At 32.4% G+C, this 14284-nt stretch overlaps 1 long non-coding RNA gene across 1 annotated transcript; it reads left to right on the top strand.

Moving 5' to 3' along the window:
- Positions 1–5395: 5395 nt before the first annotated feature.
- Positions 5396–10640, top strand: LOC127723807 (uncharacterized). The gene is made up of 4 exons (XR_007992263.1): positions 5396–5574; positions 6421–6528; positions 8190–8290; positions 10299–10640. It is a non-coding gene; the product is annotated as an uncharacterized LOC127723807 (long non-coding RNA).
- Positions 10641–14284: the final 3644 nt, after the last annotated feature.

The following is a 14284-nucleotide window of genomic DNA, read 5'->3' as shown; positions in this document are numbered from 1 at the left end:
AATTGGGAGATATATACTCCGTATGCAGGCGCTGCTGGAATGTTGCTACATAGAAATGGAAAGTTCACAATTGGGAAGCTGAAATCATCTCTTTTGTCGTAAAGTTTTGTTTTCAACCGACCCTCATTGTCAATTTCTAGATGTAAGTCAAGATATGAGGCAGACTTAGCTGTATCTGTAGTATCCTTTATCTCTAGTTCGATGGGATAGATTCGTTCAACATAGTCACCAAATTTTGTATTATTTAGTGAGAGAACATCATCTATATAGCGGAACGTAGAGTTAAAGGATATTGCTAACTTCTTATCTCTCTTCCTAAGAAGCTCCTGTATGAAGTCAGCCTCATTATAATAAAGAAACAAGTCGGCAAGAAGAGGGGCACAATCCACTTCAATATATCAACACATATTTACTTAAACTAAAGATCTTGATATTTGGTAGCATAATCACGCCGATAACAGTTCGGCTGTTTAACATGTGTCGTCAGAACATTAAGATGCATACATGTTAACATAGCTATGATAATTCGAAGTTAAATAAAGCCACAATATCTGTTGGCAAATTAATGGCATTTCGTGTTAAAAAAAATCAATGAAAGAGTTAATGTCGATTTCGTCTGGATTTTATTTAGCTAGCTCACACATTGTTTTGTAACTTTTGAAAAACACATGATCGATACTTTTATTATGTTCCTGTAAGTCACAGTACAATGATTCTGAGTGACTTTATATGCTATAATTTAATTGAATGATCACGAGTACATTTTCAGGACATTCCAAATTCTCTGTTTTGGCGATACATAGATTTGTGTCAATATGAATATTATATCGATACGCATGACTGATAATTATACATTCATTGATGCCATGATGATGATGATGATGACGATGTTGATGATGATGCTGATGATGATGATGATGATGATAATGACGATGACGATGATGATGACGATGATGACGATGATGACGATGTAGATGATGACGATGATGATGATGACGATGATGACGATGATGATGATGATGACGATAATGACGATGATGATGATGACGATGACAATGATGACGATGATGATGATGGTGATGATGATGATGATGATGATGATGATGATGATGATGATGATGATGATGATGATGATGATGATGATGATGATGATGATGATGATGATGAGGACGAAGTCAACGATGATGATGAGGACGAAGTCAACGATGACGACGACGACGACGATGATGATGATAATGACGATGAAGAGATGTCAACTCGATGACGAAATACCAATCGAGTATCCGTTGTTTTACCGAGCGATACTCAATTATTCGGCTCGCAAACAAATCAACAAAAGGGGAACACAGTATCATATAATGTTTACTCGTTATTAAATGGACGTTAAACCCTTAAGATTTATAATAGTCATAGAAGATGATGGATGTTTGCTTTACGTCCAGCGGCAAATTAATATGCATTTTTAGGACGAGAACATGCTAATATGTAATATGAATATTTACCAAGCTTTGTATTAGATCGACACGCTGAGCCGGATATTTAACGTGCTAGCTTACAAGGTAATAGTCCGCAGCTGACCAGTCTTTGCTCTTACTCATTAATGCCGCGTAGTTGGCGGCGAAGCAGCAAATACGAATTTCAAAGTCTTTGGTTTGACCCAGCCTTGGTTCGAACCTACCGCCTCCCGTACTCGAGGCGAACACACTACCACGAGACCACCAAGGCGGCTAAATAATAGTCATAGAAAGTGTATGTCTAAATTAATAGCACATTTATTACATGTTCTAAAAATCAATTTTAGTCCCTTATGTAATTAAAACTTAATTAAAACAAATTATTTCAAAGTCAAACCAAATCAAACAACCATAAAATTTTGAAAAGAAAACACTTTGTCAAAGGCTTTATGATTAGATAATCACTGCTGCGTTTTACCATTCACCGAGAGTTATCATGTCATGTAATAGAAGTTGTTTTATAGTATTTATTCCAAAGGGAAGAAATAGTCTGCAATATAATATACACTGGATTAAATACAACAGTATTTGTTACAGACGGATTAGAGAGTATAGAATATTTGTTCCAATAGGAATAGATTTTGTAGCATTGTTGATGACAAAGTTTTAATTGGAACGTCTGTTATGAGGAGCTAATAAACGTTCACAGTATCACAGGGAAAGACCAATTTGTTGTTGTTCAGAAATATTTTCTTGTCAACTTTTTTAGGGAATACTTTGTTTCGAAACTTTTTAATCAGTCCTGCAGATGTGTGGCGAGAATGACTAAAACATGTTAAGCCAAATGTGTCGGCTTACGAAAACTGCTTTCTTGTGTTATCCAACACTGTAAGGGATATATATATTACTGTATTTTCAAATGCAGGGTTTTGGAGGTATTGTAAACAACAAGTTTGTACCCATATGCGAAACGTTAATTTACTATGATTAATCAGTGCTTACTTTTTGATTTTCCTTAGAGCCTTCACGACAAAATTATTTTTTATGAAAAGAAGGTGACAATTTCCTAACAGGAAACTGATAAGTCCAGTATCTTTTTGATATTTGATACTCGGTGCTTCCGTGCAAATACTCGTTGACATCCTTAATATTAACTATGATTTGAACTAAACCGAAAAGCAGAGCCGGTTTCTTAACGTTCTATTCCACTGAGTAATAATTCACAAGAATACATGTCTTTTGATCTTCTGATATATTATTCTGACCAAAAGTCACAATGTCTTTGCTTTTCCTCCTTGTATGCTTAGTGCAGAAACAGGAAATTCACATTTTAAAGTCTTTTGTTTGTCCCAGATGTGGTGTGATCCCACGACTCCCGAACTAGAGACGTGCACGCTACGACGAGACTACCGAGGCGGTTTCATTGATACCGTGAAACTGAGGACCGAAGCTTGAATAAATATATGAATACGCTGATAAAATTATGGAAGCTTAACTAAGTGTATGTTTTAGCTTGAAAAATCCGATTGATAATATCAGAACAATTGAAATAACCTTAATACTACACAACATTTTACCATAAAAGGGACAATTTTTCTTTCCTTATTGTTGATTTTCCCTTTTTTGACGATGATGTTCCTCTGGCACCGTCTTACGGTGTTTATATATCCCAACTCGTTCGATATGCCCGTGTCTGTAGTGACATTTTGGATTTCAATGAGCGTAATCTATGTATTAACGGTAAATTATAAAGTCCGGGATTTCGTTACAATAAATTAGTTAAAACCTTTAATATATTCCTCGATAGATACAAATATTTGGTTTGAAATTTTGGCTTTACTAGTAGAAACTCTATTATATAAATAAGAGGATGTGGTATCATTGCCAATGAGACAACTATCAACAAAAGACCAAATGACACCATAAAACAACTATAGATCACCGTACAGCCTTAAACAATGAGCAAAGGCCATACCGCATAGTCAGCTATAAAAGGCCCCAAACTGACAAATGTAAAACAATTCAAAGGAGAAAACTAACGGCATAATTAACGTACAAAATAATGAACGAAAAACAACTTTGTGACACAGCAACAAACGACAACCACTGAATTATCGGCTCCTTATTTGGGACATGCACATACATAATGTGACTGGGTTAATCTTGTTAGATGGCGCCAAACCCACCTCCTAACCTGGGACAGTGGTGCAACAGCAAAAAAACAAGAACACACTATACAAAACAATAAACAAATATAATTTAGGGCAACAAACAACAACCACTCAATAACAGGCTCCATACTTGGAACAGGCACATATAGAATGTGGCGGGGTAAAACTAGTGTGTTGGTACTACCCCCCCCCCCCCCCCCCCCCCTAACCTGAGACAGTGGTGTAGCAGTACAACATAAAAACAAACTATAAAAATCAGTTGAAAAAGGCTTAACCATCAGATGGATACAAATAGAAATACAATTACAAAAATTAACTTATTTCAAACTGGATAGCACATCCTTATTTTTACGGAAATGTTGTTTACCAAGCCCGAAAATTTATATACGGTCTTGGTTAGCTTCTCGATGCTTTAACTATACTTATTCTAAAAAGCTAACTCAAAACTGTAAATAGATCTTGGAATATTGTTTGTATTGGTATACATTTTGTTATCAGTAAATTTTAAAATACCAAACTAAATTAAATGGTTGCAGACATATGCACATTCATGGTTCTACAATCTGTAAAAACCTGTATCTTGGCATTGCACAATGTCATATTTTTCTCTGACTGTTAATGCCGACTTTACACAACATACATTGAATGTTGAATGTGAATATATCGATTTTTTAGTCTTAGATTTCTATATTAGTTGTTATTGTCTTTGAACTAACTGTCAATAACTGCGAGTACTCTCAGGTCCTTTCTTAGTGTGGGTTTTTTATTCGTTGTGGGGATATATAAATACCATGCCACGTCCGGTCTATGTTTTTGTTAGATGTATTTTCTGCTTGTATCGATCTGAGGAGCTTAGCCCTTTTAACTAATTTTGATAGTTTGTTCTTATGTTGTATTGTTACACCACTGTGCCAAGTAAGGCGGAGGGTTTTGTGCAAACAAACTAGTTTAACCCCGCCATATTCTATATGTGCCTGTCTATGTAGTATAGAGGTTTAATTTCCTTGGTTCATGTCTGTCATATTTGTTTTTCGTTATTTTGTTTTGTTATAAATTAGGCCGTTATATTGTTCAATTGAATTGTTTTCCATGTCGGACCTTTTATAGCCGGTTATACCGTATGGACTTTTCTCATTGTTGAAGGCCGTACGGTAGCCTATAACTGCCTACATCCACTTCGTTTGAGCTTTGGTGGATAGCTGTCTCACTGGATATCATACATCATCTCCAAGTTTGTATATTAAGGTATCAGAATCACGTTTGGGTTGTATACTTAATAAATAGTGTCTGTTTGTTATTTTCTTTTTTATCTCGCAGATATTTAAAACAAACCCAAAGTAATAGAACACTTGACTTTCAATGTTCGCATGACCTTTCAGGATCAATTTCTCAACTCCAACAACGGAATTGAATACACGTTTAAGGTTTAACAAGTTTTTACCCAATGAAATGAAAGAAAATGCTTTTATCCGAAAAAGCCAATGAGACTTCTATGTAGTATAAACCTTACACTGATAACAACTTCTGATAAGTCACTTTGATCATTATACCTGTAGTATAATGTCATAATTATTGTGATTTTGGAAAGCCAAACCGTAGTTTCGAAAACACATTTCTATCTGATTAATATCGGAACAAAAGATATTTCTGGCAATTGTGTTGTCAAATAAGGGCTGCATGACCCTCCTTAATTTAGACCCGCAGAAGAAAATAAAAAATATGTGTCAGAGAATGGATGTTCTGTGTTTGTTTTTAACATGCTTAAAAAGCATTAAAGTTGAACTTTCTAGATTTAAACGCATATAATGTTTAAATGGTATATTTGATATCGTTTACTTCCTTCATAGATTGCAGGAATATGATAAAATATTAAATAAACAAGAGGAGGAGATAGTCAAACTGAGAGCTGAAATAAGGTTAAAACAAGAGGAAATAGCAAAACTATCAAAGTAAGTAATTGTAGGTAAAGCATCATATTATGTAGTTTTCTATAGTTTAGACTAATAGACAAAACGGAACAATGTAAAGTATCATATGAGCTGCGTCGGATAGAAATCGACCTTATGCAAGTGCACGTATACATGTACATGTTTAAGACTTTGATTGATTTTGGAACATTCAAAACAAAACAAAAGATGAATTTTTGGTCTGTTTTATAGGATTCTTATAACAACTCAATTTTCTAACCGTTACAGACTTTCCGTAGAGATTTTTTCAACCCGAAATAGGTTAACAAGATGTATTGATATTCATTTGCATAAGGTCGATTTCTATCCGACGCAGCTCATATTATATTAATAGTATATGTGTAAAACGTTTTAAAACAAACTTCAAAACCATTTTGTGTGGATGTTTCCTACATTAAACAATAAGTAGTAACTAGTGATAGTTTATGGTCAATACTCGTATTTTACTGGAATGTTATAAGAATATTAAAATCCATGTTCCTTACTCCTTGTATGTGTAAATAGAATATACAAGATCGGTTTATTGTATCAATGATTTCTGATTTCATAAATATCTCCTGATTCGTTGAACACCTTTAGAACTGTTGAAAATATTATCTTGTATTTGATCCTCCACATGACGTAAACCGTTCGGAAAAAATAGAAATAAGGTTAACGTTGCAATAATAACAGGTTCATTAATAAAACAAATATGGGATGAAAATGGAAAATGAAAATAACGTATATTGAAATAGAGAGTTTGAAAGAATTTCCTCAAAAATCAGAGTATTTATACATCATTTTGATTGATATATGTTTTACATACATATCTTTACGTAATACTTTTAGATTAGTACATGTGTTGAAAGGAAATGAAACAAAAGCAATACAGCTACGAGATGAGAATGAAAAACAAAAAACTGAACTAAAACAAAGTGATATGAAAGAGCTGGTACAGTAAGTCATTGGTTATATGCACTGCAGATAGAAAGTTTCAGACAAAAGGGACCTTTTTATAGCCAAATATTTCTAAAAGTAATAAATGCTCTGGATAACGATTTAAAAACTACGTACATTACACAGTTTCATTTCAATTGGAACTGTTACTATCGGTTTCGCAACATTGATAGATAAACATATAATGCAAAACATGGGGGAAATGGTCGATCTAATGAAATCTTTCTAAAATCTAAATTCCGTTTATATGCAGACGTGGTTTTTTTTAAAGTTATATGTACATCATTTCTGCAGATTTATTAAACATTATTTTAGTTATTTATTCTGAACACTAATAAAAATTAGATTGTACCTTGGACAAGATATTTATATCCTTGACTTAGTGTAAAACTGTAATTTTTCCTAGCTAAGGTATAATTAAAAGGTGAAAATTAATGAAACTGCAACCCGATGAGACAAATGACAAACAATGATTATTTTTGGCAATAAATTACAATTCCTTCTTTGACAAATAGCTCTTTTTACATTCTTGGCTTTCAACAATTTGGCTTTGACCGTTTCTGAAGGTGTTTTTTAATTACTTTGGCATGAGATTTAGTGTTTATATTCGTGAGGTTTATCAAAAAAAAATGCGCTTCGAACGTATAAAATGTATAAAGTGTTATTTTCATTTTTCATCAATATTAAACTTCAAACTGAATATTGAGATATCTTTATATATGAGCACCTGCTGAATGCCTAATGAAAAACTTTTGCTTATTTATTGTTGGTTTCATACTCTTGCTTTTGGAAGCAGCTGGTATCTTGTAATTGGGAGAGAGTTTGTCTGATTGTTCTTCCGTTCCTTCCTTCTCTACTTCTATGATATCCGTAACTTCTTTTAAACAGATTGAAAAATGATGCGAAACTTTCACATTTTGTTCGCAATTTTGCAATCCCCTAATTCATTTTTCACCAGACTGCTTTTTTGAATTACATTGTCATGACATATAGTGTTCACATTCGCAAACTTAAATCAAGACAGTTCATATTTGTATTCGCTTCACTTCCTAATATTGTTTTATTCATGAATTGATGTTTAACCCCACTTTCTGCAGTATTGGCTATTTTCGAGGCGGTTAAATTTTATTGCTGGTGGAAGCCGGTGTTCTCTACCAACCTTCGACAGGAAAATGACAATCTTAGTCAATTAGGATTGCAGTCGTACGCACCGGCCGCATATGAGGTTAAAACTGACAACACCAGTTTGACGGGATAGTGATACAGAAGTTAAACTCCGTATATAAATCTGCCACATAGGTCCCATCCTTCATTATAACAATTTAATTAATTTAGTTTTTTTAGAATCTTCACAATATATTGCCATTGTGTCTTTTCTATTTTTATGTTTTCATCCAAAATTAGTTAAGAAATTTCCTTAACATATCATGCTCTTGTTTTATATGAGTATACTATTTTTTCATCCGCTACTCCTGAACCCGTTATTAGAACTTATAAAAACTTTGTCAGAATAACAATCATATTTAGACTTCATATTGAGTGTTTCATTCGAAATATTTCTGGAGTTCCTGTACATGAACTTCGCAAGGGACGGGAGTACATGAACTTATGTGTATGTGTTGTAAACATTACATCTTGTTTTAATATTTGTTTTCTTGTAGACTTAAAGAAAGAGAGAAGAAAGTAAACGAACAGCAAGGAGACAATGAGAAACTAAAAGCTGACATAAAATCTAAGAAGACGAAATAGAAAAATTATCAAAGTTAGTTATAGTTGCGAGTTATTTGTTTGATGTAAAGCAACTTTATTATTAAATTTTGAATTTTTGTTCGAACTGTTTATTTACTATAATAACGTTCAATTGTGAATACAAAAGGTACACGGTGTTGTTTATGGACATGCAGTTTAGGTGAGTGTAAAGTATTAGTCATGTTTGCTACAAATATCCTTTTTAAAAGTGATTGATACAAAAACAATGAGAAATAACCCACAAAATGTTATTTCACTAAGTGCCTGGTCCCTTGTCTTTTACCGTTTAATGTATTGTTCTTGTGAAGTGATTCTAGTATTTTCCTTCTTGTCTTTGATTTAAGATTTTGTTGTTTTAAAAAACATCATATCTTTTGAATATGGAACATGTTCCATGTTTTCTGATGTGGTATCAAGCCCACAAAGTTTCAAACTGTGAAAAACGACACGCAATGATCTTTGTATCATCTATTTAGATTACTCAACAGCTGGTCTCAAACCATCTGTTATTTGTTTACCAGTTTCATGCTTGATTTGAATTGTATTTAAGGATGTACTCATGTCAGGTTTTGTAATTTGTGTCAGATGTTTGGACTCCTTGGGGTTTTTAATACAATGCAGGGTAAAATATTTTGCTCCATATTACCCACTTTTCTTTTCATATTGACTTCGTTAGCTTATCCAAGCTCATTTACCAACATTTAAGCAGATTCTTGGTTTCTTTTTTACGATTTGACACCCAAATAATGCAAATGCTAAATATAAGGTAAACGTCCGAGTCAGCCTTTTCCCACCATTTTTTTAAAATAAATGTCTCAAAAAGGAGTTCCATAACCTATCAATATTTTTAGCTTATTTTGTTCCTTAACAAAGCTTTTATGATTTATAGTATCAATTTTAAAATCCAGATTTTTTTTAATTTCACCTGACTACATCCTTAATATTATTGAGGAGCTTTAATTCAATAATAATATGGACCATTCTTTCGGTCAACATAAGGTTCATTGTGTTTGCTTTTCACTAGAATACTCATTATCAAATGATGGAATCAAATCTATTGCTGTCACTGTTTATGCATATCTAGAAAGCAATGTAGGGGTTAATATGGTCATGATTTAAAAAATGAAACCAATTAAATTTTGTTACTTCTGCTCACCGCAACTCGTGGTTTAATTAATCATACGTTTTGCATTACCTCTAGTTTAATTTTGTTAAATTTCTATTTTGTATGTATCCAAAATGATTTTGGGATTTTGTTTAACAATCCCTGCTCTTTCTTGATATAGGCTTACCCATTTTCCATGCACAACTCCTTAACTGGTTTAGAATTTATAAAACCTTTCGCCGAAAATATTTCAACCATACATTGCCATTGTGTAGTTCCTATTTTGTTGATTATCCGAACTATTTTCGGGCTAATGTGTATAAACCTTTTAAGGGACTAGGGCATTAATATGTCATATAAATTTTGCTCGCAGTACCTCTTGTTTTCTTCATATTATTGATAATTTCTAGTGTAATAATAGTATAAACTATTCCTTCCGGTAACAGAAAGTTGATTATATTTGCATTGACTGGTTCATATTCGCACACGGTAATCACGACAATCTAAAAATATTAAAACGTGGTAGGATTGCCATTGAGGCAATTTTTCACCAGAAACCATATGACATAGAAGTTAGCGACTATAGGTCAACTCACGAATTTCAAAACCTATATGTTTAGCAAGCTATTAATGGTCACGATATGAAATGTAGAACAATTCAAAGGAGAAAACTAAGGCCTGATACACTATTTTAACCGATACCCTACCTTGTCTTAACTTTATTACAATTTCCTTGAATTTTTTTCGTTCAAAACCAGTGTGCACCTTCTTTCTTGTTTCTTGATCCAACATTTTTTTAATCCAAATTGTTGTAGTGGTTTTTGTTTATAGACTTTGCAAAAAAACGTGGATAGCATTTTGTTATTTTGCTCTGTTCATCTGATTTAATTATTTATTAATGTTTTATATTTTATAGATCCTAAGAAAATTAGAAGAAGGTGAAAAATTTGCAAGAAGTGAATGACACACTTAAAGCTGACATAAACTTAAAACAAGAAGAAATTGATAAATTATGAAAAAAAGTTATTATAAACAAACTTTCGGGTTTTAAATAATTTTAAGTCAAGCACCACTGTTGAGTCGGATGTAGACGAAACATGCGTCTGACGTATCGAATTATATTATTTTCTATCAGTTTTAGCATAGCGAAAATCAAATTCAGTTACAACTTCTAATTCTTTATTTTGAAATTTGTATTGTTTTATTCGAACTGTTTATGTACAATGATAAATAAAAAGATTTTGAATAAAAATTAAATGGATCCACTAGATATTTGATTGGGTTTCTGGTACTCATTTTAAGCGATTAGTGTATTGTTTTGTGCAATATTTAAAGTCATTAACTTTTCGTATTTTACTCATGATTGTTTTGCTTTTAATAACTAGGTATCTATATGCAAATCAAACATGTTCAAACTTTCCAAGTTGGTATCATGTCAACAAAACTTAGGGACCGCTACAGAAACAAAAGGCTCCCAAGAGCCTGAATCGCTCACCTGTATTGTTTTGCTTAAATCTTTCGTCAATGATTATTTTTACTTTTCAATATATATTAATAAGTGGCTTCAGAATGCCATTTAAATGTTCTTTGTATCTGTCATATTTTCTTCAAAAGCAAAAAAATGCATTTTATCCCCTATGTTCCGTTTTAGCCATAGTGGCTATGTTTCTTGACGTACAAGGAAATAAAATACAAAATTTATACTAGATACTCTGAAACTCATTCAGCCCAAGTTTGGCTGAAATTGATTCAGCAGTTTCAAAGAAGAAGATTTTTAAAAATAAGCAAACTAGATGAACCAATTGTGAAAATTTTCTTTAAAGGGTAATAACTACTTAAGGGGTCAATTGACCATTTTTGTCATACAAAACTGACTTGTAGATCTTACTTTGCTGAACATTTTTTGCTGTTTACAGTTTGTCTTTATCTATAATAATATTCAAGATAATAACCATGATAACCGAAAACTGCAAAATTTCATCAAAATCATCAATTCAGGGGCAATAACCTAAAAATCAGATACCCGATTTGGCTGATAATTCAGGGCAGGTAGACCTTGACCAAATGATTATTTGAACTTCTTGTCTGATTTGCTCTCAATTGCTTTAAGTTTTGAGATATAAGTCAAAAACTGCATTTTACCCTATGTTCTATTTTCAGCCATGGTGGCCATGTTTTCTGAGGACACAAATAAAAAACCACAAACTTTTTTCTAGATAACATAAAAATCAGTCAGCTTAAGTTTGGTATAATTTGGTTCAGTAGTTTTAGAGGAGAAGATTTTTTTAAGTTAGAAAACATGATAAACAAATTGTGTAAAATTGTCCGCTATGACTCCTTTAGGGGTCAATTGACAATTTTGGTCATTTAAAACTTATTTCTAGATATTACTTTGCTGAACTTTTTTGCTGTTTACAGTTTATTTTTACCTATAATAATATTCAAGAAAATAACTAAAATATGCCAAATTTCCATAAATTACCAATTTAGTGGCAGCAACCCAACAATGGGTTGTTAGATTCATCTGAACATTTCAGGGCTGATAGAACTTGACCTAATGAACCTTTTTAAACATGTCAGATTTGCTCTAAATGCTTTAGTTTTTGTGATATAAGCCAAAAACTACATTTTACCTCTAATTTCTACTTTTAGCCATGGCGGCCATGTTTTTTTGACGAAACAGATAATTAAACACAAACTATATTCTAAATATCCTAAGGATCATTCAGCTTAAAATTGGTTGGAATTGGTTCAGTAGTATCAGAGAAGAAGATGTTGAAATAGTTTACACCGGACGGACGACGACGACGACGGACGACGACGACGACGACAACGGACGAAGACGGACGCCAAGTGATGACAAAAGCTCACATTTCCTGTGGAAAGGTGAGCTAAAAACGACATCATAAATGTATCACATGTATCACGTGTTCTAATTATTCAACAACCAGCCAAAAAACCATTTGTTTCGGTTAAATGTTGTATGATCGATTTGAACTGTATTTAATATCATTATAAGTTATAGTATGATAATAGTACGGACTATTCCATCTCTTTTCTCGCCCTGAACATGCATGCAGTATTTACGAACAACAATCAATCCTACTTCAGGTATACAATAGCTAGTTTTCCTTTCATTGAATTATTCACTATCAAATGATGGAATGAAATCTAGTGTGATCGCTTTTTATGCATATTGAGGGAGACATACGGGCGTTAGTGTGGACATAATTGTTAAGGAAAGCCAATGACATGTGGTTAATGAATGTAATAGCCGAACCTTATACTAACTTTATTTGATAAAGCTAAGGCGCATTCATGGATGTGAGATTAACTTTTCCCTAACTAAAATTCAAATTTTAAAAGTATATGTTTATTTGATTTAGATCTTTGCCGATTGTTTAGGGTTTATTTCATTTGACATTCAGTAATAAGACTTCGAAATGTTTTATATGTAGGAAGATACCTTCAAATGTAACCGCAAGGATATCATTTCGTTAATGTAGCTTAATAAAAGATAAATATCAGATATTACACAAGAAGAAGCTGTCACCAGAAGAAGTATTTGAAGAATATGAATGAAGAAATGGAAGTTTTAGAGGTTGGCACTGGTGTCAAGGTAGAAGATGTAGCCGAAAATAATAATAAACTGAAAGAAAAAGCACTTCTGCCATATTTCCTTAGTACTGTTTAGTATATTGAACTGATGATTGAAAGCGAAATGCGAGAACAAAAATCCGTATTTAATCAAAGAGAAGAAGCCTTAGAGAAATGTTAAAAAAGAGCTGAAAATGCGAAAATCTATGAACAGCGAGATAAAGATGACAGGGATCTGTCAAGAATACAACAAATAGATTAAAACAAATGTTATGGACATGACGGGCTTTATTCAATGGAATGATATTAGAAACAGACGATATCTACCAAAATTCTTGGGATGATTGTATTCTAGAATAAATCGGTTTTGAAGAATCTATATAGATATGTATAATTGTACATGTTCTATGCTTTCAAGTTTAGTTATCATATCATTGTTTCCCTATTTATGTTTTCTTTTAATGTAATTTGTGATCATTTAAAAGAAATGATTAAAAGGGAGCTCTGCAATATTTTAGACAGTTCTATTGTGCATCAATACGAAAAAATTTAAAAAAATCCGTTTACTAAGATCTATTTCGTTATACGATAAGAAATTGAATATTGAATATTGAAGTTACTTATACATCATTGGCTTTCAAATAGTTGGATTTGAACGTTCCTTGTCATTGTGAAGGTAAATAAAAAAAAGCGTTCCGAACGCTAAAAAAGTATGAAATGATGTTTTCATTTTTACATGTAAGTTTTTAAGATATATAACATTGTTACATTTTTTTGTTTTTATCTACATCAAAAGGCCTCTCTCGATATTCACATATTTACGGTTAGTGGGCTTAACGTTCAATTGAAATGGGCTCCTAAAGACTATAATGTCTATTTTGCATTGTAATATACATTTTACTTGTATATAATTGTATAACTCTTGTTAGTTTTAATATGTACAGTAATGACAATGGTTTGTAATTTTTATTTAATCATATGACAATCTTGACCTAAATATCTTGCTTTATCTTACTTTTGTCTGAAGTATGAAAATGCATATACGACTTTCGTAAAATGAAACAGGATTGTCTCGTCTGAGCTTCTGCTTACAAAAAAACCACCTGAATGCTTCATGTCGCAAATAAACAAGTAAAGAAAAACTGAATTGTTTCTACAAATAAAATAAGGATATTGAGACACAGACATTTCTTATGTACATTTTGTAAACTAGATTATCTATTGACATTATTTATAGTAATTTGATTTGGATAACACAAATTGTTTAAAACGGCTAACGCGTACTGAAGAACGATTTCAATCCCT

This window comes from Mytilus californianus, unplaced genomic scaffold (genome assembly GCF_021869535.1).
Source record: "Mytilus californianus isolate M0D057914Y unplaced genomic scaffold, xbMytCali1.0.p SCAF_13, whole genome shotgun sequence".
Taxonomy (NCBI): domain Eukaryota; kingdom Metazoa; phylum Mollusca; class Bivalvia; order Mytilida; family Mytilidae; genus Mytilus; species Mytilus californianus.
This window is presented reverse-complemented; position numbering and strand designations above follow the sequence as displayed.